General features: G+C 33.8%; 1 pseudogene; it reads right to left on the bottom strand.

Annotated features, from left to right (window-relative positions):
- The window catches only part of LOC138338143 (nucleoside diphosphate kinase 1-like), an 88,214-nt pseudogene that overhangs the window by 22,662 nt on the left and 39,860 nt on the right, over positions 1–25,692 (bottom strand).

A 25,692-nucleotide genomic window follows, 5' to 3' on the forward strand; every position in this document is an offset into this window, starting at 1 on the left:
TTATTGTTTGGGTTTTGGTATTTTTTGCTTGTAGTTTACAGTTTATGGTTTAAGGTTAGGATAAGGGTTAACGTTAGGGTTAGGGTTAGAGTTAGGGTTAGGGTTTAGGGTTTTTTTAGGTTTTAGGGTTTGTTTTTTAAGATTTAAGGTTTAAAATCTATGTCTAGTGTGTAATTTCTAGGTTTCGTATTTTTGACTTAGCATTTTTTTCTCTTATGGTGTAGGGTTGGGTTTATAGTTTTGGGTTTATGGATTTTGAGTTAGGGCTTAGGGTTAACATTAGGGTTTTTGGTTCATTTAGATTTTTGGGTTTAGGGTTCTTAATTTATAGTTTAATATTGATGGTTTAGTGTTTATTGTTTAGGTTTTGTATTTTAAGCTTGGTGTATAGTGTTTATGGTAGGATTAGGGTTTACTTTTTTTTATGTTTTAGGGTTTGAGGCTAAGTATTTGAGTTGTAAAATCTATGATTTAGTATTTAACATTAGGGCTTTAGTATCTTTGGCCTTGGGGTGTAGGATTTATGGTAAGGTTAGGGTTAGGTCTAATATTTAGGTTATTTTTAGATTTTAGGGTTTGGGGTGAAGTATTAGCGTTGTAATATCTATGTTTTAGGTATTAAATTCATGGGATTTGGTATTTGTGCTTTGGATTTAATTTTTAGGGTTTAGGATAAGGTTAAGTATAGGGTTAGGGTTTGATTTTATATTACGGATAGGGTTTATTTTTTAAAATTTTTTGTACGTTTTCGGTTTTGGGGTTTAGGATTTTTGGTTTAAGATCTATGGTTTAGTGTTTAATGTTTGGATTTTGGTTTTTTGGGCCTACTCTTTTGGGTTAATGATTTATGGTTTGGATTAGGATTAGGGTAAGGGATAGGGTTTAGTTATTTTTAGGTTTTAGAGTTTGTGGTTATTTAAAAATCTATGGTTCAGTGTTTAATGTTTGGTTTTTCATTTTTTTTGGACTTAGTGTTTTTTTTGGACATAGGGTTTAGGGTTAAGGATTAGGATTAGGGTTAGGGTTAGGGAGTAGGTATTTTATAGGTTTATGGTTCAGGGTTTTGCATTTGAGCTTTAAAATCCATGGTTTAATATTTAATGTTTGCGATTTGGTATTTTGGGCTTAGGGTTTAAAATCCATGGTTTAATATTTAATGTTTTTTTGGGTTTAGTTTTTAGGATTTGAGGTTTAATATCAATGGTTTAGTATTTAATGTTTGGTTTTTCATATTTTGTGCATGGGGTTTAGGATTTATAGTAGGGTTAGGGTTTCTATTGTTTTTATTTTTTAGGGTTTGGGTTAAGGGTTTGAGTTATAATATCAATGGTTTAGTGTTCAATGATATGGTTTCAGTATTTTGTGCTTTGGTTTTAATATTTAGGGTTTAGGGTTAGGGTTAAGGATAGGGTTAGGGTAGAGTTTAGTATTATTTTAGGTTTTAGGTTTTGGAGTTTAGGATTTTTTGTTTAAAATACATGGTTAATTGTTCAATATTTGGGTTCGTATTTTGAGATTGGGGTTTTAGGTTAATGATTTATGTTTAGGGTTAGGGTTAAGGATAGGGTTAGGATTTGGGTTAGGGTAAGGGTTAGGGTTTTTAGGTTTTAGGGTTTGTTGTTGAAGATATGAGGTTTAAAATGTATGGTTTAACGTTAATGTCTGGGTTTTTTATTTCATATTAAGGATATTTTAGGTTTTATGATTCAAGGTTTAGCATTCGAATTTTAAAATCTATTGATTTCTTTTTAAGATTTGGGGTTTGGTATTTTGGACTTTGGGTTTAGGGTTTATGGTAGGGTTAGTGTTTGGGTTAATGTTAGGGTAAGGGTTCGGTTTTTAGGTTGTTATTTTAAGTTTTTGAGTTTAGGGTTGTTTTAGTTGTAATATCTATGGATTACTGTTTAATGTTAATGTTTTTTTTTTTGTGTTTTAGGTTAAGGTTAAGGATAAAGTTAGGGTTAGTGTTACATATAGGGTAAGTTTTTTTTTTAGGTTTTAGGTCTTGGGGTTTAAGATTTCTAATTTAAAATCTATGGTTTAGTGTTTAATATTTGGGAATTAAACAATCTAGCTTCAACTATTAAAAAAAATATATATTGGGAATTATAGCTTAGCTGAAATGTTAGTAGAATATTTAAATAGGTTCTTTGATGTTTTTATATTTTCTTTCTTCTGAAGCTTGTCATCTCCATTAAGTACAATTCAAAATAGACCTTTGCCTCCCTAGTTCACTCTTGATTAGTACAGTAAATTTCTAGAAAAGCAATATTGTGGTTATGTTTGGACAATGCATCAGCTACCCAATTAGTTTCCCTTTAAATATGAGTACATTTGAATTCATGAATGTGAGCTATGAGACCCTTCAATCTGTCTAGTTCCAAAGCACAAGATATACCAAAAAAAGCTGCTCTTAGTTAGCTTGATTGTTGGTACCAATTTTTAAGGGTGAGATAAATGCTAATATCATATTGCCTTAATAATCTCTAATTATACCCCTCTCCCTATCTTGCCTTATTATCAATTGAACTTTCATTTGTATGAACTTTGCTCCATTGATCAGGTGGTCTTTTCTAGGCTATCTTCTATACCTTTTTCAAATGGATACATCTTTCTGCTAATTGGATTATTCCAATCCATGTAGGTGGCTAGCTAACCTTAGGAAAAACATATTTTATAAGTTTATAATTATCACTATAAATTGCATACCTTACCCTTGTGCCATTAGGGGTTTTGCCTACATATTTACAATAACCTCTATGTTTCCATAGATTCAAGAAGATAAGTATTGGTAAGGTGTAGAGGATGAGCTTATGAGTTTTCATTATTGTACTTCTTTGACCACCCTTGAGTTAATATTTGCCTCATTAAGCTGTGATCAATTTCTACCCCTGCTTGATTTTGCAAACCATCTCCAGATCTCGCTAGAAATTTTTGCGTTGTTAAAGATATAGTTGATGGTATCTAATCCTTTCCTGTTCCTGTAAATAAAATACATAGAAGGTTCTAAACAAAATTTTGTTAACCTCTCATTATTAGGAAGCTTTATTTTTAATTCTTTCCAATGAATAATGGAGGCTTTAAATGGTATATTCCTTTTCCAAATGAGAGACTAAGTTTATCCTTGGGTATTTTCTCCCTAATTTCATTCCAAGTTAAAGCACATGTGAACATGACATTGGAATTTATTTTCCAATAAGCTTTGTCAGAATATTGATGCTGTGGAATTGAAATTGCTAGGATAGTGGCAAGTTGGCTAGGGGGTTCCTATTGACCTAACATTTGATAATTCCAGTGGCCTTCTACCTGAAAATCAGGTCTATTCTTGTTGTCAAGCCTGTAGCTATTGTTAGAAAATTTAACAAGATGTTCTTCCGCAGTCCAGCTGTCCCACGAAAAAAGCAGTTCCCTAAGTTCACCTACTAATGAATGTGTTGCTCCACCTTACTCCTGTTATGAATCATATGTTTCCAATTCAGTGAATCCCCAAAGTCCCATTTCTTGCAGTTAGGATTTGATCTTTGGAAGTATTTGACCTTGATGAATTCTCCCCCTAGTATGTGCTTAGCTATAATGTTCCACTACTACTTATATTGGAAATCTAAGAACCCATTCTTAAGATTTTTCATTCCCACCCCTCATTCATTAATTGAATAGCAAAGGTTCCTCCAGGAAGACCAATGATACTTCTTTTTGTCAATCATCCATCCCCAGAAGAAGTCTTCCATCAGCATTTGTATTTGCTTAATTACAGTAGCAGGGGGGTGACAATTAATATTAAATGAGTGGTTAAGGCTTGAATAACATGTTTAATAAACCTAACTCTTCCACCATAGTTTTATTGCTTGGCTTGCCACACTTAAATCCTGCAAAAAACTTTTGAAATAAGGTCACAAAAATATGAAATCCTGGGCATACCCACAAAGAGAGGACATACCGTGTAATCAGTTACCCTTTGCTTTTGTTTAAACCAAGTGATCCTTTTAATTCAACCTTTTTATGTGTCAAAAAAAATTTTATGAACCATGAAGTGTCATTTCTCACTGTTCATCATTTGGCCAGAAGTATCTTCATAGGTTCTTATAGTCTGTATGATGAGTTTAAGTGACTTAGCCATTCCTGAAGTAAACAGGATGGTGTCATCTTCAAAACTCAAATGATTCACTTTGGGGGACCTCCTTTCCATGAAAAATCCATGATAGTCATGATGATTATGGAGACCATTTAAGGATTTTGAAAGCATCTCACCACCTAAAATAAATAGGGAAGGAGAGTGGGGGTCACCTTGTTTGAGGCCCCTAGAAGATTGGAAAACCCTATTAATCTTCTATTAATTATGATAGATTACCAATTATTAGCCATTATTCTCCAAACCATATCAATGAAACTTTCCTCAAAACCCATCTTCCTTAAGACCAAGGAAATGTAATCCCATAAGACTATGTCATAGGCCTTAGCCATGTCAAGTTTGATAATGACATTGCTACCTGTGTTAAGATTTTTCATCCGATGGGTGATTTCTTGAGAGAACATGATGTTTTCAGTTATACTTCTACCCTTTAAGAAACAATACTAGTAGAGAGAGTTCAAGCTAGAAAGAATAGAACTCAATTTCCTACTCAACAATTTGGAAATGATTTTGCTAATGAAGTTGCTCAAACTAATAGGCCTGAACTCCTTCAGTTTGTTGGGATTATTCACTTTGGGTAGAAGAACAATACAAGATTGAGAAAAATACTCGGGATATCATGGAAACTAAAAAAAGATAATACCACTTCCATCAAGCATTGATTGATATTGTGCCAACATTTTTGAAAAAAGTAACCATTTGTACCATCAGGCCCTGATGACTAGTTATGGTTCATAGGGAAGACCACTTGTTGAATATCATTCATAGTAAGTTGATAAGTAAGTCTGTCATTATATTCTTGAGTAACTATTCTAGGGATGCATTCTAGCTTTGTCTCATTGAAAACATTACTCTCCCCTGTAAACAACTCTTGAAAGTATTCACATTCAGCCTTACCTATGTTCTCATCTCCATGAATCCACTACTCATTTTCATGGATCATGTGAATGAGAAGACTTGTCCTTCTACCCCTTATCTAGGAATGTAAGAATTTAGAGTTAGTATCCCCTACTTTGAACCTATGGAGCTGAGATTTCTGTTTCTTATAGTACTTTCGAACTTGAGATATCTAATGTATTTGGCATTATATTCATGAAGATTCTCTCTGTTGGTAACACTATTGTTTTGAATCAACTTCTCTTCAGCCTCTAAAACTTTTCCTTCAAACTCTCTAACTGTGTTTAAAATGTCCCAAAATTCCTCTTTGGACCACTTACTCAGTATTAAAGAGCCTTTTTTTAATCATTTTTTGGTGAAATCTACACATACTATTTACATTCACCTCCCTATCTCAAAATAATTTCACAATTCCTAAAAAAGTTACGGCTATCCACCCAATAGTTAAGGAATTTGAAATATTTGGTATATCTCCATTCATTGTTAGCGATCTCCAACAACAAATGAAAACGATCCAAACTAGGGGAAGGAACGTGGGTGATAGTGGTTTGAGGCATAGTTTCTAGCAAATTATCACTTATCAAACCTCTGTCAAGCCTTTTCACGTCCTCTATTTAATGCCCCTATTATTGGAGCAAGTGTATTTTTGACCATTGAAGCCTATGTTAATCAGCCAACAAGATTATATGATGGCAATGAAATCAAGGGTTTTCCTGATATTGTAAGGGATTCCCCCTAATATTTCCTTAGTGGAGGTTATATAATTATAGTCACCCCTTGAGCACCAGGGTCTGTACTCAACCTTAGCTTGAAGGAGAATTTTATCCCATAGAGGTCTCAGATACTCTTTACATTTGTCATAGACAAAAGCCATGGTGAAATTCTTTTGAAGATCATTGTGGCTGAAATCATATTATCCTGATCCTTCACCACACAGTCTACATCTTTATTCCAAAACATAAAGATTTACCATTACAATTTGCTATATCATTATTTATGGCTAGATGATTTTTAATGATCATGACACTACTACTATCTGCAAAAGGCTCAAGAATAGAAATAATGGCAATGTGATACATTTTATGAAAATTCTGATTCTTTCAATGACTCACTGAGTGTTGATACCTCTCACATTCCAAAATTTTTTACTAATCATTGGGAAACTCTAAAGGAGAAAAGTCATGTATTTGGTCTGCCAGCAGTGACAGTTTTAATGTCTTATTTTTGGTAATGAAACTTCTCATGGTTCAATCTTCTTGGAGATAAACCTTGATGTGGTGTCACTTGTTGAACTTCCTCCTCAAAATACTTGTCATTTAAGGGCTAAATGCTCTTATTAGATCATCACTATCCTCATCATCATCATCAATTTCATGCCCATATTGATAATTTCTTTCAACCTTATCCTCTCAATTGATAACTTTATTCATCAATTAGAAGGGCAGTATTGACTTGGTATTTGCCATAATCTTTATTGGTGTTAATATTCTAGTTTGATATGTATTATTGATTTGACCTTGATGTTTGTTTTCAACCCCCGCCTCCTTACTTTAGTTCACACTCTCTTCCTCATGGTTTACCTGGTTTTCCTCTTGTTGCTTATTGAGTATTCTCTTAGCTGCATCCCTTTTCTGCTTGCTTGACTTGTTTTTAATTATATTGGTATTTTCTACAATATCTTTTTACTACTTATTTCCATTTCCTTTTTCTTGTTTTCTTTATTTTTTGCCTTCCTAATTTCTGTGTCCACTTCCTTTTTTATTATAAGTTTGCTATCCCTATGTTGCTCCTTTTCCTTTTCTTTTGGTACATTTGCTTCTGTTGTTTTTTCCTACTAATGTAATATCTATAATCAGAGTTTTGGTCTATATAATCCTCCACAAGCCCATCATGAGGTATGTCCCCACCTTTGGTTACCCCATTCTACATATTAGTAGTGTTCTCATGATCACTCTCTTCCTTACCTCGAACAACTAAAACCAACTTATTAACGATGATAGATATCTAGTTCAGCATTAGTAAGGTTCTCAGCTATGATACCTGGATTGTTATATGTCCCTTCCTTATTTTGTTGTTGTTTATGTTGGTCTGCCCTTTTTCTCATCTGCTCTTTGATTTGAATTCCTTGACTTCTGCTCTTTTCCTTTGTTGTTGCAGTGTTTTCTTTTATCTCCTTGTTTTGTTAATCTCCTATTCTTTTATCTTTCTTTCCTTTATCCCCTCCTGATGCATTATGATCCTCCTGCACTTCAAAATTATTAAAAGATAAATGATGAGAATTAGTTTTTATACCAGCTTGGTGATCTTTATTCGTAATCACGTTTAAGGCAGTAGATCTCCGTTCAGTCGTTGAAGTTTCTTGCTCTTGTTGTCTTGTATTTTTCTTTTTTTGAGTTTGCGATTCCTCCTCCTTTTGCTATACTTCATATCTTTTCTTGTTATTATCTATATCTTATTTTTGTTGCTGCTCTCTATTTTCTTTTCTTTTATTTTGTCTATCTTCTTTTTCCTTTACTTTGTTTTAGTCTTTGTTTTTGTTCCTTTTCTCCCCTTATTTTTCTTTCATTTATTTGTACTATTCATCCCTCAATTTACATTTACATTTATCAATGTCATTTTCCTGATGTTTACAATATTAACAATATGGGGAACATTCTGATATTCCACAAGTTGCAAGAATCCAATGGTATCAACTTCATGGTTGAATCCTATCCAAACATGTTTAGGTCAAGGCTTAGTCAAATCTATTTGCATTTTAACTTTGACCATTCCTTTCGTACACCTTTTTATAGAAGCAGTATCTAGGTAAAGAACTTTACCAAGAGATTCAAACAATGGAGTAAGGAAAGGTTTGTTATAGTAGTTCCATGGTAATCCAGGAATAAAAATCCAGAAAGGCATAATAGGAGTCTCTTCCTCAGGTTTAAAGAAAGGTGTCCATGATTGTATTCTAATCAAGTTTCCTTCAATGGTCAACGTTTGTTGAGTCTATACAGTGTTGTAGTCCAACTCATTTTTTTGTCAATAACCACATGTTTTGCATTATAATGTGTTATATTGACCCCTCACTTCATTGCGTTTGTTGTATAAAACTATTCCTTATCAGCTCCACTTTAGGCATGGTAGTACTAAATTTCCCAATTAAGGTGTACTTACAGTCCACAGTCAAAGTGTCCACGTAATCATACATATCAAAGATCACAGAAGGCTTCCCCTGCTTGGTAGTTCTTTTTGGAGTGGTTCTCTACACGACAGTAAGAGCTTGATCAACATGTATGTGCCTCAATCTTGTAGCTAGAGTTTGGGTATCAATATAAGAAGTAGGTTTCTAAACCTGATCCTATTTTGTAACAAGGATAATCTTACTGCTATTAAAAAAAATAGTATTTGGGTTAGGAACATCTTGGTTGGCATTCTGAACATTATGACCTCTTCTCTAACCATTGCTACAAAACTTAGGAAACTCTCTATAATATTGATTTTGACTATTGTTATCCTGTTGATCGTCCTACTGGTTTAGATCTTGATTCCTTTCCTCAATGGTTTTGGTTTGCTCCCATTGTTTCTTATCACTTTTAGCCATTTTCCCAATACCTTGACAACTAATATTACCTTCTAAGACTGCATTGGGATTGGCTTTATCATACTAATCCCTTTCCTGTTTGTATTTTATTTGGTTATTGCCCTCCCCTTGTTCATGTATTCTACTCCTACCAGCTGACTTTCCCATGGAATTTTCATTATCATGGATATTGCTAACATCCTTATTAATATAATTGTGAATAGAGTTATAGTTAGTACAGTTACCTGGTTGATTTGCCTCCCTTGATTGCTCGATGAAAGTTCTTGATGGTTTTGTTGTTGCACATCTCCAGCTTTAAGATTGAATGCGAATGAGGAGCTTACAAAACTGTCATGTTCACTAGCTAAGACCTTGTTATGAGGCAGCGTGGAGGTTAAGCTTGCATCTATAGTCTCATTGTTGTGATTTACTTTTTTATTTCTCTTTTCCTTGTTCACCAGTTCACGATTCTCTTTTTGATTACCTTCATGGAATGTACAATTAATTGTATAAGCTTCGTCGCTAATAGTGTGCATTCGACTGTCCTTTTGACCACTAGTGTTCTTGTAACTACTGATTTTTGGGTCTATTTCACTTGATATTGTTGTAAGGTGAACATCTGCCCCTTGTGAATCAATCCCAATAACTACTTCTTCTAGATTTCGCAGGGAAGTTGATTGATTTATCATTTTACCTTTGTGAACTTTAGTCACAATGTTCCCAAACTTCTCACATTCATTTTTTCCTATTGATTCTTCAATATTTATCGACAATTGATTATGATGTAGCTTTAATTGACTAGATTCCTTATGACACATGATTAAATACATAAGAATATTGATGTTTTCCAATATTCTTCCCTCCAAGAACCTTTAATGTTCGTCTCGCCATGATCTTTTAATTTGCCAGAGTTGATAAATAAGATGAGGTATTAAGTACAAATGGGTTTCTTTTCTACAGGCGCCCCTTCTGAGGCTAGTCTGGCAGTCAGAGATTCGCCGTCGGCGGCTCATACACCATAATTGATGTTTTTAAGCTAGCCATTAGTAACCATTAGTAATGCCTGTGAATCGTAACGTTAGAAACTATTTTAGAGAGATAAATTAGTGAGAGAACTTGGTATTTTGGGCTTGGGTTTTAGTATTAGGGTTAGGTTTTGGGATAAAGTTAGGGTTAGGATTTAGTTTTTTAAGGTTTTAGGGTTGGGTGTTTAGGATTTGAAGTATAAAATCTATGGTCTATTGTTTAATGTCTAGGTTTTTCTATTTTGGATTAAGCTTTTTTTATGTTTTATGATTCAAAGTTTAGAATTTGAGGTTTTAGTATATATATGTTTTTTTGTTTTTAAGATTTGGCTTTTGGTATTTTGGGCTTTGGATTAAGGGTATATGGTAGGGTTAGTGTTTCGGTTAATGTTATGGTAAGGGTTACGTTTTAGGATTTTGGGTTATTTGAGTTGTAATATCTATGGTTTAGTGTTTATTATTAAGGTTTTCGTATTTTGTCCTTTGGGTTTTGTATTAGGGTTAAAGATAGGGTTAGGATTAGTCTTACAAATAATATTAGGGTTAGGGTTTACGTTTTTTCTAGGTTTTAGGTTTTGGGGTTTAAGATTTTTTGATTAATATCTATGGTTTAGAGCCTGTTTGGCTCAGCTTAAAAGCTTGTCAAACTGACTTAAAAGATGGTTTTTGACATATTTAGCTGTTTGGCAATACTCAAAATAACTTATTTTAAGTTAAAAAATAACTTATTTTAAGCCAAAATTTAAAAGCTGGGATACCGGTGCTTCTTTTTTAGATTATAAGCTATTTTAAGTTGACCACATTTTTATGTTTTTGCTCTTAATATTTTTATACGATCTCCAAATTACCAATATAACCCTATCATTTCCTTCTTCAATTTTTCCCTTTTCACGTTTGACATAACATCTTTTGCATTTTTATCCAAACGCATAACTTCTTATTTTAAAAATAAGTTTCAGCACTTTTAAAAGTACTTTTTAAAAGCTGCTTTTATTAAGCTAATCCAAACGGGCCCTTAGTGTATAATATTTGGGCTTTGTATTTTTGGCTTTGGGTTTTGTTTTAATGGTTTAGGGCTAGGGTTAGGATTCACGTTGTTTTTTATGTTTAAGGGTTTGGGTAATATTTTTGAGTAGTAATACCTATGGTTTAGTGTTAAATGTTAGAGTTTTAGTCTTTTGGTCTTTTGATTAATGGTTTAGGGTCTTGGGTTTGGGTTAAAGGTTTGATTAGGGTTAAGGTTTGTGTTAGTGATTGGGTAAGGGTTAGTGTTTAGTGTTTTTTTAGGTTTGGTTTTTGGGTTTAGGATTTTTGATTTACAATCTATGGCTTAGTGTTTATGCTTGGGTTCTGGTATTTTAAATATGGGTTTTTGAGTTAATAGTTTAGGGTTAGGGTTAGGGTTAGGGTATCGGTTAGAGTTATGGTTAGGATTTAGATTTTTTTTTGAGGTTGTAGGGTTTTGTTTTTTTTGATTGAGGGTTTAATATCTATGGTCTAGTTTTAATGTATGGTTTTTCGTATTTTGGAGTTAGATTTTTTTTTGGACTTATAGTGTAGGGTTAGCGTGTAGATTTTGTTTTATAAGTGTTTCAGGGTTTAGCATTTGAGTTCTAAAATATGTTGTTTAGTATTTAATGTTTGGGTTTTGGTATTTTGGGTTTAGGGTTTTGGGTATATGGTTTAGAGTTATTGTTGGGATTAAGGTTAGGGTTAGGGATAGGATTAGGGTTTTGAGTTCTTTTAGTTTTTTGGAATTAGATTGCATATTTTGAAATTTAATATCAATGGATTAGTATTAATTGTTTAAATTTGTGTATTTTGGGCTTAGTGTTTAGGGTTTGTGGTAGGGTTAGGGTAATTGTTAATTTAAGGGTAGTGTTAGGGGTTAGGTTGTTTTTAAGTTTTTAGGATAAGAATTTGATTTGTTATATCTATGGTTTAGTGTTTACAATTACGGTTTTGGTATCTTTGGCTTTGTGTTTAGGGTATAGGGCTTAGGGTTAGAACTAAGGATAAATTTAGGGTTAGGATTGGGGTTAGGATTACGGTGAGGATTAGGGTTAGGGTGTAGGTTTTTTTAAGGTTTTATGATTCAGGGTTTTGCATTTGAAGTTTAAAATTGATGGTTTCGTATTAATATTTGGGTTTTGATACTTTAGGCTTAGGATTTCAAGAATATGGTTTATAGTTAGGATTAGGTTTAAGATTACGATTTTGGTTTTGGTTTTTTAAGGTTTTTGGGATTAGGTTTTAGGATTTAAGATTTAATATCAATTGTTTAGTGTTTAGTGTTTGGTTTTTTGTATTTTGAGTTTTGGGTTTAGGATTTTTTGTAGGGTTAGGGTTTATGTTATTTTTAGGTTTTAGGGTTTGGGTTTAAGGATTTGAGTTTGAATATCTATTGTTTAGCGTTAAATGTTAGGGTTTTGGTATTTAGTGCTTTGGATTTAGGGTTTAAGGTTAGGTAAAGTATGGGGTTAGGGCTAGGGGTCATGTTAGGTATAGGGTTTTAGGGGTTTTTTAGGTTTAAGGTTTTCGGGTTTAGGATTTATTGTTAAAGCCTTGTGGTGTAATGTTTAATATTTGGTATTTTGGGATATTTTTTAATTTTAATATCCTTAGAGTGGTAGGGTCTTAGTACCACCCCAGGCCCTACAATTTTACAACAATTATGCATAAAGAGGGGGACATAGACCATACCTCTAGACCTATGATGGCTTGGGTTCAATTTCCTAAAGAAATCTTACCCTCACCTTACAATTAGATGAATCCAAAAATACTATATACCTAAAAGAGAGGACTACCAATACATAGAATATAGTAAGCATTAATTAGAGAGGCTCTTCCCTTACATCTCAAAAATTAAGCAACCTAACTTAAACTATTCAAAGAAGTTATATTGTGGATTATTGTTAAGTTGAAAAGCTATTAAAATGTTTAAAGAGGTTCTTTGATTTTCTTTGTCTTTTTCCTTTTAAATCTTGGACTCTTCATTAAGTCTAACTGAAAGTAAGACTTTGCCTCTTCAGGTAACTCTTGACTTGTCTAACAGATTTTCGGACAAGTGATTTTGTGGGTATATTTTTACAATGCATCAGCTACCCAGTATGCTTCCCTAAAAATATGAGTGCTTTTGATTTCCTTAACTTGATCTATGAGGGCTCTCAATCTGTTCATCTGCTTGCATATTCTCCATTTACAAGTAGTTTTTTTGTGCATCCAGTTGACAGTTCGCATGGAGTCCATTTCCAAAATGATGTTCATGTTTCCTAGATCTAGTGCCCATGACATAGCTAAGATGGGTACTCCTATTTCTTCCTGATTGTTTGTACCACTTCGAGGGGTTAGGTAACTGCAAGGATAAGATTTCCATCATGATCCCTTAAAATGCCTCCTGCCCCTATGTTTCCCGGTTTGGCTAGAGCTCTTCCATCTGGATTTACTTTGATCCATTCATAAGCTGGTCTTGTAAAGGATATCTTCTACACCTTTATCACATGGATACATCTTTCAGCTAGTTAGTTATTCCACACCAAGTAGGGGGATAACTAACCTGAGGAAAAAAAAAGTTTATAAGATTATTATTATAATTGTAAATTGCATGCCTGACTTTGGTACCATTATGTGTTTTGGCTCCATAATTACATTCACATATATGTTTCAATAGATTCCAGCAAATGAGTATTGGGGAAGTCTGGAGGATGAGTTTATGTGCTTCACTTTTGTGTTTCATTGACCATCATTAAGTTATAAGTTGCCTCAATATAAGGTGATCAACTTCCACCACTTTTTTATTTGCAAAACATCTCCATACCTCCCTAGGTAATTCACCATTGTTAAAGATATGGTTGATTGTGGTTTATTGTATCTAATCATGCCCTGTTCCTGCAAATATAACAACTAGAAAGTTCTAAAAAAAAATTAGTTAGCTTCTTATTAGTAGGTAACTTCCCCTTTAAAGCTCTCCAAAGGAGGAAAAAGCTTTAAATGGTGTGTGCTAGTGTTAAATGAGATCAACGAATTGATGTTTGGGTGTTTTATCCCTGATTTTGTTCCAAACTCAAGATCAAGTGCACATGCCATTAGAATTGAATTTCCAATAAGCTTGGTCTGAGGTGTGATGTTGAGGCACAAGTATTACTAAGATAGTAGATAGCTGACTACGTGGTGCCTTTTCAAACAACATTTGATAGTTCCACTGGCCTTCTATCAAAAATTAATCTTTTTCTTGTCGTCAAACCAATGGCTGCTGTTAGAAAACCGAGGAAAATGAGCATCCACGGTCCAATTATCCTACTAAAAACAGCAATTCCCTGAGTTCAGCAACCATTGGATGTGTTACTAAACATAACACCTATTATGTATCATTTGTTTCCGATTCAGTAACTCTCCAAAGTCCCATTTCATGTAGCTGGTATTTGATCTTTGGGAGTATTTGGCTTTGGTTAATTCTCCCTACAGTGTGTGCTTATCTCTTAACGTCTACCACAGTTTATACTGGAAATCTAAGAACACATCCTTTAGAATTTTTCATTCCCACCCGTCCTTCCTCAAAAAGATAGCTGAGGTTCTTCCAGGAGGCACAAATATACTTCTTTTTTTCACTCTTCCATCCCCAGAAGATGTCTGCAATAAACATTTGTATTTGCTTAAGTGCAGTGGCAAGGGGTGATAACTAAAATTAAATGAATGGCCAACGCTTGAAGAACATGCTTAATCAACACAGCGTTGCCTCCATAGGTTAGTTGATTGGTTTACCTCCCTTTAATCCTGTAAATAACCTTAGAGACAAGGTTAGTAAAGTATGAAATCCTTGACCTACTCACAAAGAGTGGACATCCCACATAAGTAGTAGTACCCTAATTCTGTATGAAATCGGTGATCCTTTTAATTATATCCTTTGTGCTGTCAAACACATTTTGATGGACCATAAAGTGACTTTTCTCAAAATTAATCAATTGGACAGAAGCATTTTCATATGGTCTGAGAGTCTACATGGTGAGTTGGAGATGTTTAACCCTTCCTAAAGTAAAAAATATGGTGTCATCTTCAAAACTGAAATGGTTCACATGGGGTCCCCTTCTTTCCATGACAAAGACATGGTATTCTTGATGAATATGGAGACTATTTAAATATCTTGAAAGAATTTCTGCACCGTAGATAAATAGGTCAGGGAAAAAGGGGTCTCCTAGCTTGAGGCAACTAGACTATTGGAAAAAGCCAAATCCTCTTCTATTAATAATGATAAAGAAGCAATTATTATCAATGATTCTTCGCACCATATAAATTAATTTTCCCCTAAAAACCCATCTTCCATAATACAAAGCAAATATAAACCTAAGAAACTCTGTCATAGGCCATAGCAATTTAAAGCTTGATAATAACATTGCTACCTATGTTTGACTTTTTATCTTATGAGTGATTTCTTGAGCCACCATGATATTTTCAGTTATACATCTACCCTTAACAAAACAAGACTGGTTGAGAGTGATCAAGTTAGGGCGAATAGGACTTAATCTTGTACTCAACAGTTTGGAGATTACTTTATTAATGAAATTTCTCAAACTAATAGGCCTTAACTCTTTCAGGTTTTTATGGGTATTCATATTGGTTAGTAGTACTATACAAGAATGAGAAAAGTTCTTGGCGACCTCTTGGTCACAGAAAAAATGTAGCACCACCTCCATCAAGTCTTGATTGATAACGTTACAACTTTTTTGAAAGAAATACACATTTATACTATCAGGCCATGCAGCAAAATTGGAGTTTATAGAAAATACCACTTCTTGTAGTTTATTCATACTAGGTTGAGGAGTAAGTCTGTCATTTTTCTCTTGATTAACCATTTTAGTGATGCACTCTAGGTTTTTCTCATTGATACTTTTGCTCTCCCATGTAAACAACTCTTAAAAGTAATCACAGGCAGCCTTTCCTATGTACTCATCTCCTTGAATCCATTCCTCTTTATCGTGGATTCTATGAATGAATAGCCTTCTCCTTCTAAACCTCATCAAGGAATGGATGAATTTAGATTTAGTATCCCCTTCCTTGAACCAGTGAAACTGAGATTTCTATTTCATAATAGCATCCTCCAACTTGAGGTATTTAATATACAGGGCATTAATTTAATGAAGACTTTCTCTGTTGGTACAACTATTGTTTTGAATCAAATTTTCCTCAACATATTTCATTCTTCCTTCAAAATTTCTAACTTTCTTGAAGATATCCCCAAATCCCTTTTTGTACCACTTACTCTGAGTATTAGAGAACCTTTTCATCTTATGGTGAGATCTCCACATACTATTTCCATTCACCTCCCTTTCCCAACATGTTTTCACAATTCCCAAAATGTTAAGCCTAACAACCCAACAATTAAGGAGTTTGAAATACATGGTATGGTTCCTCTCATTGTTAATGATCTCCAATAACAATGGACAATGAAAAGAACTAGTAGAAGGAAGTTATGTGATGGTAGTTTGAGGCATATTTTCTAGCCAGTTATAATTTATCAACCCTTTGTCAAGACTTTTCCAGATCCTTTGGTTGATGCCTCTATTATTAGACCAAGTGTACTTTTGGCCACTAAATCTCATGTCCAGCAGACCACATGCTTCTATAATGGCAATGAAGTCCAGGCTCTTCTTGATATTGTAAGGAATTTCACTTAGTTTTTCCTCTGGGGAAGTGATATGATTAGAGAAAATGATCAAAAGCTCTCCCAACCTATACCCGAATTCCCAACTACACACTCCAACTTCACTAGTGTCCCATTACCCACCTAAACTATATTTTTATCTATTTTCTACCCACCTAAGTGCTAACCGGTTAGAGGAGGTTTTGTCACCGCCTCTATGTGCGTTTGAAGCATAATTTGACGAAACATTTCCTCATTCTCCAACGTTCTTCTTCACCACTTTTAAATACCCATTAATTCTTCTTACCCCAATACTTGTTTCATTAGTTAAAAATTCACGAATTCCACTCAAAATCAAGTAGGGTTTAGCTGTTAATGCTCAACTGTACTTCAAATCTTTAATTTAGGGTTTGTAATATGATCTAATTTCTTATTTAGGTTTCAAATTTAAAATTTGAGTTTTCTCTAAATTCATCCAAAATGGCAAATGAAAACATGAATATGCTTTTTATGGATGAATCATACACAATGCTCAAAGTTGTAGTGAGATGCAAACAATGAATTTTGCTGAATTTGCAAACTTTTTTGTCGAAATTAAATCATGGAAGAAGATTTTTGTCTTGCTTATGCTATGATGTCTTTCTTTTTTCTTTTGTAGTTTTGCTACATTTTATTTTGAAGATGCTAATTTATCTATTTGGATCATTTTCAGTCTAAAAGTTTTAAATTTTTTCAATGGAGGATCAAAGCAGAAGTGGATACAAAATAAAGTTTTATCCTTCCAAGATTAGCGAATAAAATCAATGAGTTGGTGCCATAATTACGTATTAGACAGGTCTATATTTACAATTGAAGGAACTCTAATTTTTTATCGGAGAGGAGACTCAATAGAAGGTTCAATAGGAAGATAGTTTTTTATATTTTGATTTGTGTTGTTGTTGTGTTCATTAGCAACCAGTAGTTAAAGTGCAGGATAGTTGGAACTCTTATGTATTGTTGTTATGTTAATCAGTAACCCGTAGTTAAAGTGCAACATATTTGGAGTTCTCTTACATTTGTTATTTTGTGTTTAAGTAAGATTGTCAATGTATGTGTGTCATTTTGTACGTACAGATCTCATATATCTATGATGTCAATTGAATCTTCAATTAGTATGCAACACTTCATAGGACACACATAACTAACACAGCATATGTTACCATACCTGAATAACGCCAATACACTATGATAGACAACAGAAAAACATTTTTAAAACACAATATAAACATTCATTCATAGGGGCCTCACATATGAAAAAGTTTAACAAGATAATGACTCACACAAGGAAAAATTTACCAAAACAAAATTCACATTCATAAGGCCTCACATAAGGCAAAATCTACGAACAAAAATCCAAAATAGCAGGTCAATAACGAAAAAGTGCTAAATACATCAACATCACTACAATTTTCATGGCATCTTTAATTTGAAGAGGTGTTATTTGACTTGAACTACTTCCCATTATCTTATTTATTTGCTTCTCTCTAAGATCATGAAGCTTTCTTGTTGAGATTTCTACTTTGCCATTCCATTTCAGCTTAGTTGTATTGTTTGGTTGATAAACAATGTGACCAGTTACAATAGATGATCTTTTTACTCTTGATTGTCCAGTAGAGTATATTTTACTACTTGGCATGCCAGGCTATAGCAAAATTAGGGCTATATACATCTTTTTATTTTTTTTAATTAAACTAGTATTATTCTTTTAAGCTAAATTAAAGACTCGGATTCATGACATTGAAGCCATTTGCATCTTTGAACATACCCATTCCCATGATTCTAGGTCTTTTATCTTGAGATGTGTGTTACCTACCCCTACCTCTTCCTCTTTTATAAGTACCAACTATTGAAGATTATGCATGATGAGTAGGAGAAGCGGAATAGGATTCAAGATAATCAGTATGTGCAGTAGGTAGGGGAGGTGCACTAGGTTCCAATGATGATTTTTTTTTGGTTTTCCTCTTCCCCTTGTTACTTAAGGTTCAGATTCTGATGGTGTTTTCTATTCATAAAACAAAAAAAATAAGTTATAAAGTAAGAAAAACTAAAAAAAGTTCAAATATTACCTTTGGTTTGCCTTTTCCCCTGCCTGAACCTGTTGGTTCAGCCCTTGTTGATGTAGTAGGGGTTGGTGCACTATTTCTTGTTGATGATCCAACACCTTTTCATTGACGATACCCTCATTTTTTATGTCCTCTCAAACAACATAAACTTAATGTATTTTCAAGTCCAGTTCGAGGAAGCTTCCTAGATATAGTTTCTCCAATCCCTTCTACCCTTAGGTGGCCTTAAAAGCATGTTTTTTATTTCAGGTGGCTTAACAGTGGGGTTAGCTGAAACATGCCACATTATTATGTTTGTGAATTGTTCAATAATAGTGGCATAAGTTTTCAAGTAAGTTTCCTTTCTATAGCAGTTGTCTATATATTCATAAAGATAAAACATCTTAAAGTATAATGCAGCTATATCATGTGCACATTATGCCCCATAATTGCCACACCCTACAACTACAGGTTCTCCTAATAATATCAACTTTGTGTTGACAAAGCCCTTCTTTCACTTCAAATCCAGCAGCTCTATTTAATTCAATGATACATTCCATAGACCTACTGATGTTCTCCTCTAAAACCTTCAAAAACATTAGAGAGAAATTACACTTCCAAGTACTAGGAAACTCCCTTAAACTTCTTATTCTTGTCATTATGTTCAATCTTATTTACTCAAGCATATTAATTATGGTCTTGTGTCTAGCAACAAAGATCCATGAATCAAAACACTTAGACATGTTGTTGTCTACGGAGTCACACTTTACTAAAGTATTGAAGTAAACATTTCACCAAAATTAATGTTGTAGTACATTAAGTTATCCATTATTTGATCTGGACCTTACAACTTTATCTTCTCTATGTTATATCTTAATTGAAACTCAAATTTACTCTTAGCTATCTTCCAAAATTGTTGTCTTCATTGAAGACCTCTCCAATCCTTAGCCCAATTAGATAATATGTGCCTACCACACATTCTATGTTCACACTTAGGTGGTACATTTGTAATTTATATTGACATTCCCTGAAATAGATGATGATTAGGTCACATTTTAATGACATTTAAAAATTGAAAATTACTAAAGATAACTTCACATACCTTTTGCATGTTTATAATAAATGTGAGACCTTCACAATCTCCATTTCCCTAATAATCCCTTATGCACTTTAAAAACATGGTGCATGTGTGATTGTTATAATCTTCCACTACTGCGTAAGAAAGTGGCAGCATCTGATTGTTACCATCCCTGGCCACAACAACTAACAATAGCCTTTTACAAACCCTTTAAGAAAACAACCATCTAAGACTATGCACTTGCTAAAATGTTTCTATGCCTTCTTTAAAACATCAAAACAAATGTGAAAACTCTGACATATTGATTTGCCTTCTGCATTAGGTTCACAAACTTTTACAACACAATTGCTCCCTTGATTATTCTTCGACACCTCATCCTTGTAGTTAAGTATCCTTCCAAATTCCACAACATGATCACCCATTATATATTTCACCACTCTAGCTCTTGATCTTCACAGTAGTCCTATCAACTTGATGTTTAAATATTTTCCTAATAAACTCCTGCAACTTGAAGACTCTTATGTTTGGTTAGTCTCTTATTCTTTCTCTAAAGGCTTCAGATAAAAATTTTGCATTGCACAATTAATCTTGTTTTCTTGTTGGAATTATGTTTTGGATTTTAGGTTTTTAACATTAAATTGTTTGTTTTCTTGTAAATACATCCATACAAAAGCCATGGAAAACCATATTTTCATTAAACTTTAACATTCTTTGACTCATTTACCCAATTGTCCACTTGAAACCTTTTCTAACTGCATATTTAGTTATTGCTCATATAAATTCTTTCCCATCCTTAAAGAACACACCAAATTTCCACACAATTTTCTTTGCTATAGGATCATGACTGGTTTAATGAGGTATTGAACTCCTCTTTCTTTACAACTATACCTTTCTTTGGCTACCAGATTCATGTTCCTCATAATTTCAACACTCATCTTCATCTAACTCAAAATTGCCCTCATCCCAACTTCCAAAATAAGGCTCATCTCCTCCTAGCCTTCCTTTATGAGTTAATTTACCTTTTCCAATTTCGTCAAAAGATAGATCTGGTCTAGCTTCACCTAGTGGTACCTTTTAATTGTCAGCTATTACTCTTTCCCTTTTTTTCCTCCTTTTAAAATTTTTATTTTCAGCCCTTACTCCCTAACGTCATCATGCACATCACTACCTTAATCTTCCTCATCATCATCTACAACTAATTCAAATTCAGACTCAACACTATCCTCAGTTGAATAATAAGAACCCAAAACTTCTTCTTCTGATAAATCTGGTCCAGCAGGACCAACATCTAATCATTAACTGTAGCCCTATCTGCAGTATGAGTATTGAAAGGAGATATAGTAGTATGTGAGGTTGAAGCAACAGGGTCTTCATTAATTAAATGTTCTTCACCTACCCCAAAAGATATAGTTTTGACATTCATTAGGCATTGCATTAAAAGCAACACTAGATTCTCCCATGTCCACACGACTACCATATTCTAATAACATGGGCCTCACAATTGCCTCATCAACCAAATTCCTAACATGTACTTCCATTTCATCCCAATCTTCCAAGAAACACATAATGTCTAATATATCCTTATCATTATCAACATCTACCCAAATTCCATAGTTAGGTGCTTTAATACTAAAGGTGAAAGTTTTAAAATACCCCAATTCTCTAATATATCCTTTCAACTCAAAATATGAAATTTTATCGACATCAACATTCAAAAATTCTTTAACTTTCAACCATTATATATTGGTTCCCCACTACTCAATTCAAACACCACCATGGTACCACCTTAGAGTAAGCAAAATAAATCCACTCATCACTCACCTGAAGACAATTAATAAAACAGAGTAGTAATTAAATATCTACTCTAGTTTGAGGGAAATCCAAAATATAGAAAGTTACTTAAAGACGAACATTATACAACATAGTAGAAAATGAACAAGTTATAACACAATACTTAGCGTCCTATGAACATAATATATGCACAAAATACAACAAAAAAGTATATTCGCGGCTTTCCAATGACCATAATAATAAGAAACTATAAATAGAACAATTGATGAATATTATACTAAGACGAGCAGAATACAAGATTACGCAACTTAGACGAGAAAGGAAAAAGCAAATTTTATGAAAAATGTGGTATAATCTAGGGTAAATGGACACCTTACACTATAATCATAAGCCACACATAAGTTTTCAGAGAATTATGCTCTTAGTTTGATGAATCTTAGAGAAACCCAAGGATAAATCAGAAACTCAAAACTAAGGGATAAGTAACTAACATTTTTATGATATCACTTAACAATGCAGAATGATCTGATGTAAATGCTGTTACTTTTGATGATGCAGAATCATTTGATGATAAACAAAAGTGGAGAAGGAGAAGAAAAAAAAGTTTTACAAATTTTGTTTCTTTCTTTATTCTTATTTTTGATTAGGGAGAAATGGGGGAAAAGTAAGAAAAGGGAGAAAAAGAAGAAACGGGAGTTTGTACTGTGGGTGCGTGGAATCACGCAGCTTGACTTATTCTTTTTATATGTTGAGGTCAGCACATAGGTGGGTATAAAATAGATAAAAATATAATTTATGTGGGTAATGATACACCCGTGAAGTTGGAGTGTGTAGTTGAGGTTTCGGGTATAGGTCGGGGGAGCTTTTATAACTTTCTCTATAACATTATAATCCCCCACTAAGCACCAAGGTTTGTCCTCAATTGGTGCTTACTGGAGCATTTTATCCCAAAGAGGTCTTTTATGATACTCTTTACATTTTGCATAGAGAAATGCCATGGTTGAATTGTTCTTAAAGCTCATTGTGGTTGACGTGACATTCAATTTGCTGTTCATCTTGATCTTTCACCACATAGTCAGCATCCACTATTCCAAAAAAGCCATATTTTACCATTGAAATTAGTTATTGCATTGTCCATAGCTAGCTAATTCCTGTAACTCATAACATTTTACTATCTGCAAAAGGATCAAAAATAGCAATAATGGCTAAGGGATATATTTTCTTAAACATTTAAATACTCTCCATGACTCCCTGAGAGTTGATCCCCCTCACATTCCAAATTATTGTACTAATAATTAGGTAACTCTAGACGAGAAAATGCTTGTGTTTGGTCTGCCAGCAGTGAAAGTTTTATTGTCTTGTTTTTGGAAGTGAAATTTTTCCTATTTAAATCTTTTTGGAGATAAGCCTTGATTTTGGGTCACTTGTTGAATCTCCTCTGCCAAATCTTGATCATTTGAGGACTAAATGCTCTTATCAAAGCATCACTAATGTAATCATCATCATCAGTTTCATGTCCATATTTATCATTTCTTTTATCTTATCCTCTGAATTTCTAACCTCATACTCATCTATTAGAAGGACAGTATTGACATAACACTTGCCATATTCTTTATCTGGTAGTGCTTTGGGGGAGGTATTACTTTTTTAGTCATATAAAAATTGTTGTATTGACCATGCTTATTGTCCTCAACCTCTAACTCCATACAAGAATTAAAACTCCTTTCCTGTTGGTTTTCCTGATCCAACTCTTGTAATTTATTGAGTCTTCTTTAGCAGCATCTCCTTTTGTTTGCTAGGTTTGTTTTTGCTCTGAGGAGTAATTTCTATATTATATTTAGTAGCATCGTTTTCCACCTTCTTATTTTGGGATTTCAAGTTTTCAGTGTCCCTACTTTGTATGCCCTTATGACCTTCCTTGTTGGTAGTATGATTATTGTTTTTTTGGGTCTCCTTTTCCTGTCTTCTTTGAGTGTTCTCCTTTTGTTGTTTTTTCTAATTACTATGGTCTCTACAACAATGATTTGGTCATTGTAAACCTCCTCATGCCGATCATGAGGTAGGTTCCTCCTTTGGTTACCCCTTTCTGCATGTTATAATTTATCTACTTACATCCCCCTTCCATACCTTTATGAGATACAACCAACTTGCTAATAGGAATATTCAATTAACTAATTATAGGGTTCTCAACTATGATACCAGAATTGTTATTTATACCTTCCTTCTGCTGCTATAGTTTTTGATGGTCTGTTCTGCTTCCCACCTGTTCCTTGTTTTGATTTTCTTGTATCGAGTTGTTTTCCTAATTTGTTTCATGTCTTGAGTAATCTGCATTCCTGTTATTGCTATCCTTTTTCTTCGGATGCTTTTCTTACTTGAAGTGTTCTCTTTTCTTTTCTACCTTGTTAGTTATACCACTTTTTTTATCTCTTCTTCCTCTGTCCTCTCTTTGTGCATTGTGGTCTTCCTGCAATTCCACATTAGTAAAAGTTGATTGTTGAGAAGTAATAGCTATACCTTCTTAGAGATTATCCTTTGTAGTCTTGTTTGTAGTAGTAGGTTTCCATATAGTCTTGGAAATTGCGTGCTCATGTTTTCTTGTATTTTTCCTTTGTTGTGTCTGCCATTCCTCCTCTTTTTGTTGTTCTGTTTTCCTTTGCCTATTGTTTTCTTCGACTTTTTGTTGTTGTTGCTATATACTTACCTTGCTTTTGCATTCCTATCATTTTGTTCTTTTGTTTTGTAGGACTCTTTAATTTTTTTCTTCTCACCTTCTTTTTTCATTCTTTGTATATACTCCTCATGTCTCATTTTGGATTTACATTCATAAATCTCATGCCTCTGATATCTACAATATTCACAATATGGAAGAACATTCTCATATTCCACAGGCTACCATATTCAAATGGTGTCATCTTCCGGATGTAGTCCTATTAAGCCATGTATAGGTCTAGGCTTGGTAAAATCTGTTTGCATCTTTACTTTGCCCATTCCAGCCCTAGAACTTTTAATAGAGGCAACGTATAGGTATAGAACATTAAAGACTTATTCAAACAAGGGAGCAAGAAAAGGTTTTTTGAAACAATGCCATGGTAGTCCAGGTAGCAAGATCCACAGAGGAACAATAGGGGTATCCTCCTTAGGATTTAAATAAGGGGTCCGACATTGTATCCTCATCAATTTTCCTTCAATATTCAACATTTGTTAAATCCATATGATAATGAAATTCAACTCATTTTGTAAATAAATAAATACAGGTTTAGCATTCACCCCACCCCCCCACATAGTTGAGTTTGTTGGATAAAACTCCTCCTTATAAGCTCCAATTTAGGCATGGTAGTACTAAATTTCCAAACTAATGTATACTTACAGTCCACAGTCAAAGTATGCATGTAATCATACATATCAAAGACCACAGCATGTTGTCCTTTCTTGGTAGTTTGGTTGGGAGTGGTTTTCAGCACTACAGTTGGAGCCTGTGCTGCATGTATGTGTTTCAATCTTGCAACCAACATTTGGATCACAATATAAGGAGCAGGTTCCTTAACCTTATCTTGCTTGGTAACTGGGATATTGTTATTTCTATTGAAAGAACTTGTATTTGGGTTAGGAACATTTTGGTTTACATTTTTAATGTTATGACCTCTTCTCTCAAAATTGCTGGAAATCTTCTGAAATTCTCTATAATAGAGAGTTTGCCTACTGTTATCTTGGTGATCATCCTGTTGGTTTCGTTATTGGATCCTTTCCTGAATGATCTTGTTTTGCTCTCATTGTTTCTTATTACCTTTAGTCATTTTCCCCATACGTTGACTACTAGTTTTTCCCTCAAAGACTGCGTTGGTATTAACTTTCTTATAGTAATCACTTTCTTGATGGTATTACTTTTGGATGTTGAGCTCCCCCTGTTCCTGTATTCTAATCCTACTAGCTGACTTTCCATGGAATTTTCATGCTCATTGCAAGTTTTAACTTCATTACATATATAATTGATATTGGAGTAATAGTTTCTACCATTACCTGTTTGATCTACCTCCATTGCTTGCTCCTTCGGTGGTCTTTGATGGCCTTGACTTTGAGCATTTGCATCTTTAGTATTCAATGCTAATAAGGAGTTCGATTAAATATCCACTTTGATAGTATGATGTTCAAGGTCTAAGGCCTAATTATGTGGCAGCTAGAGACTATATTTGCATCCATAGTATCATTTCTACGAGTTCCATCTTCAGTGCTATTTTCGTTATTCACCTGTTAACCATTCTCCTTCTGATTACCATCATGGATTGTACCATTAGATGTATTAATGTTGGTCATTCCTTGGTCAATATTCTTCTTTACATAAGCATTGCCTGACACATTGTTCACTCGACTTCCCTTTTGACAACTAGCATTTGTTTACCACCAATTTTTAGGTCTATCTCACTTGATATTGTTGTCAGGTCAACATCTTCCCCTTAAGAATCAATCCTAGAAATAGTTTCTTCTCCATTTC

Source organism: Solanum lycopersicum, chromosome 9, assembly GCF_036512215.1.
Source record: "Solanum lycopersicum chromosome 9, SLM_r2.1".
NCBI lineage: Eukaryota > Viridiplantae > Streptophyta > Magnoliopsida > Solanales > Solanaceae > Solanum > Solanum lycopersicum.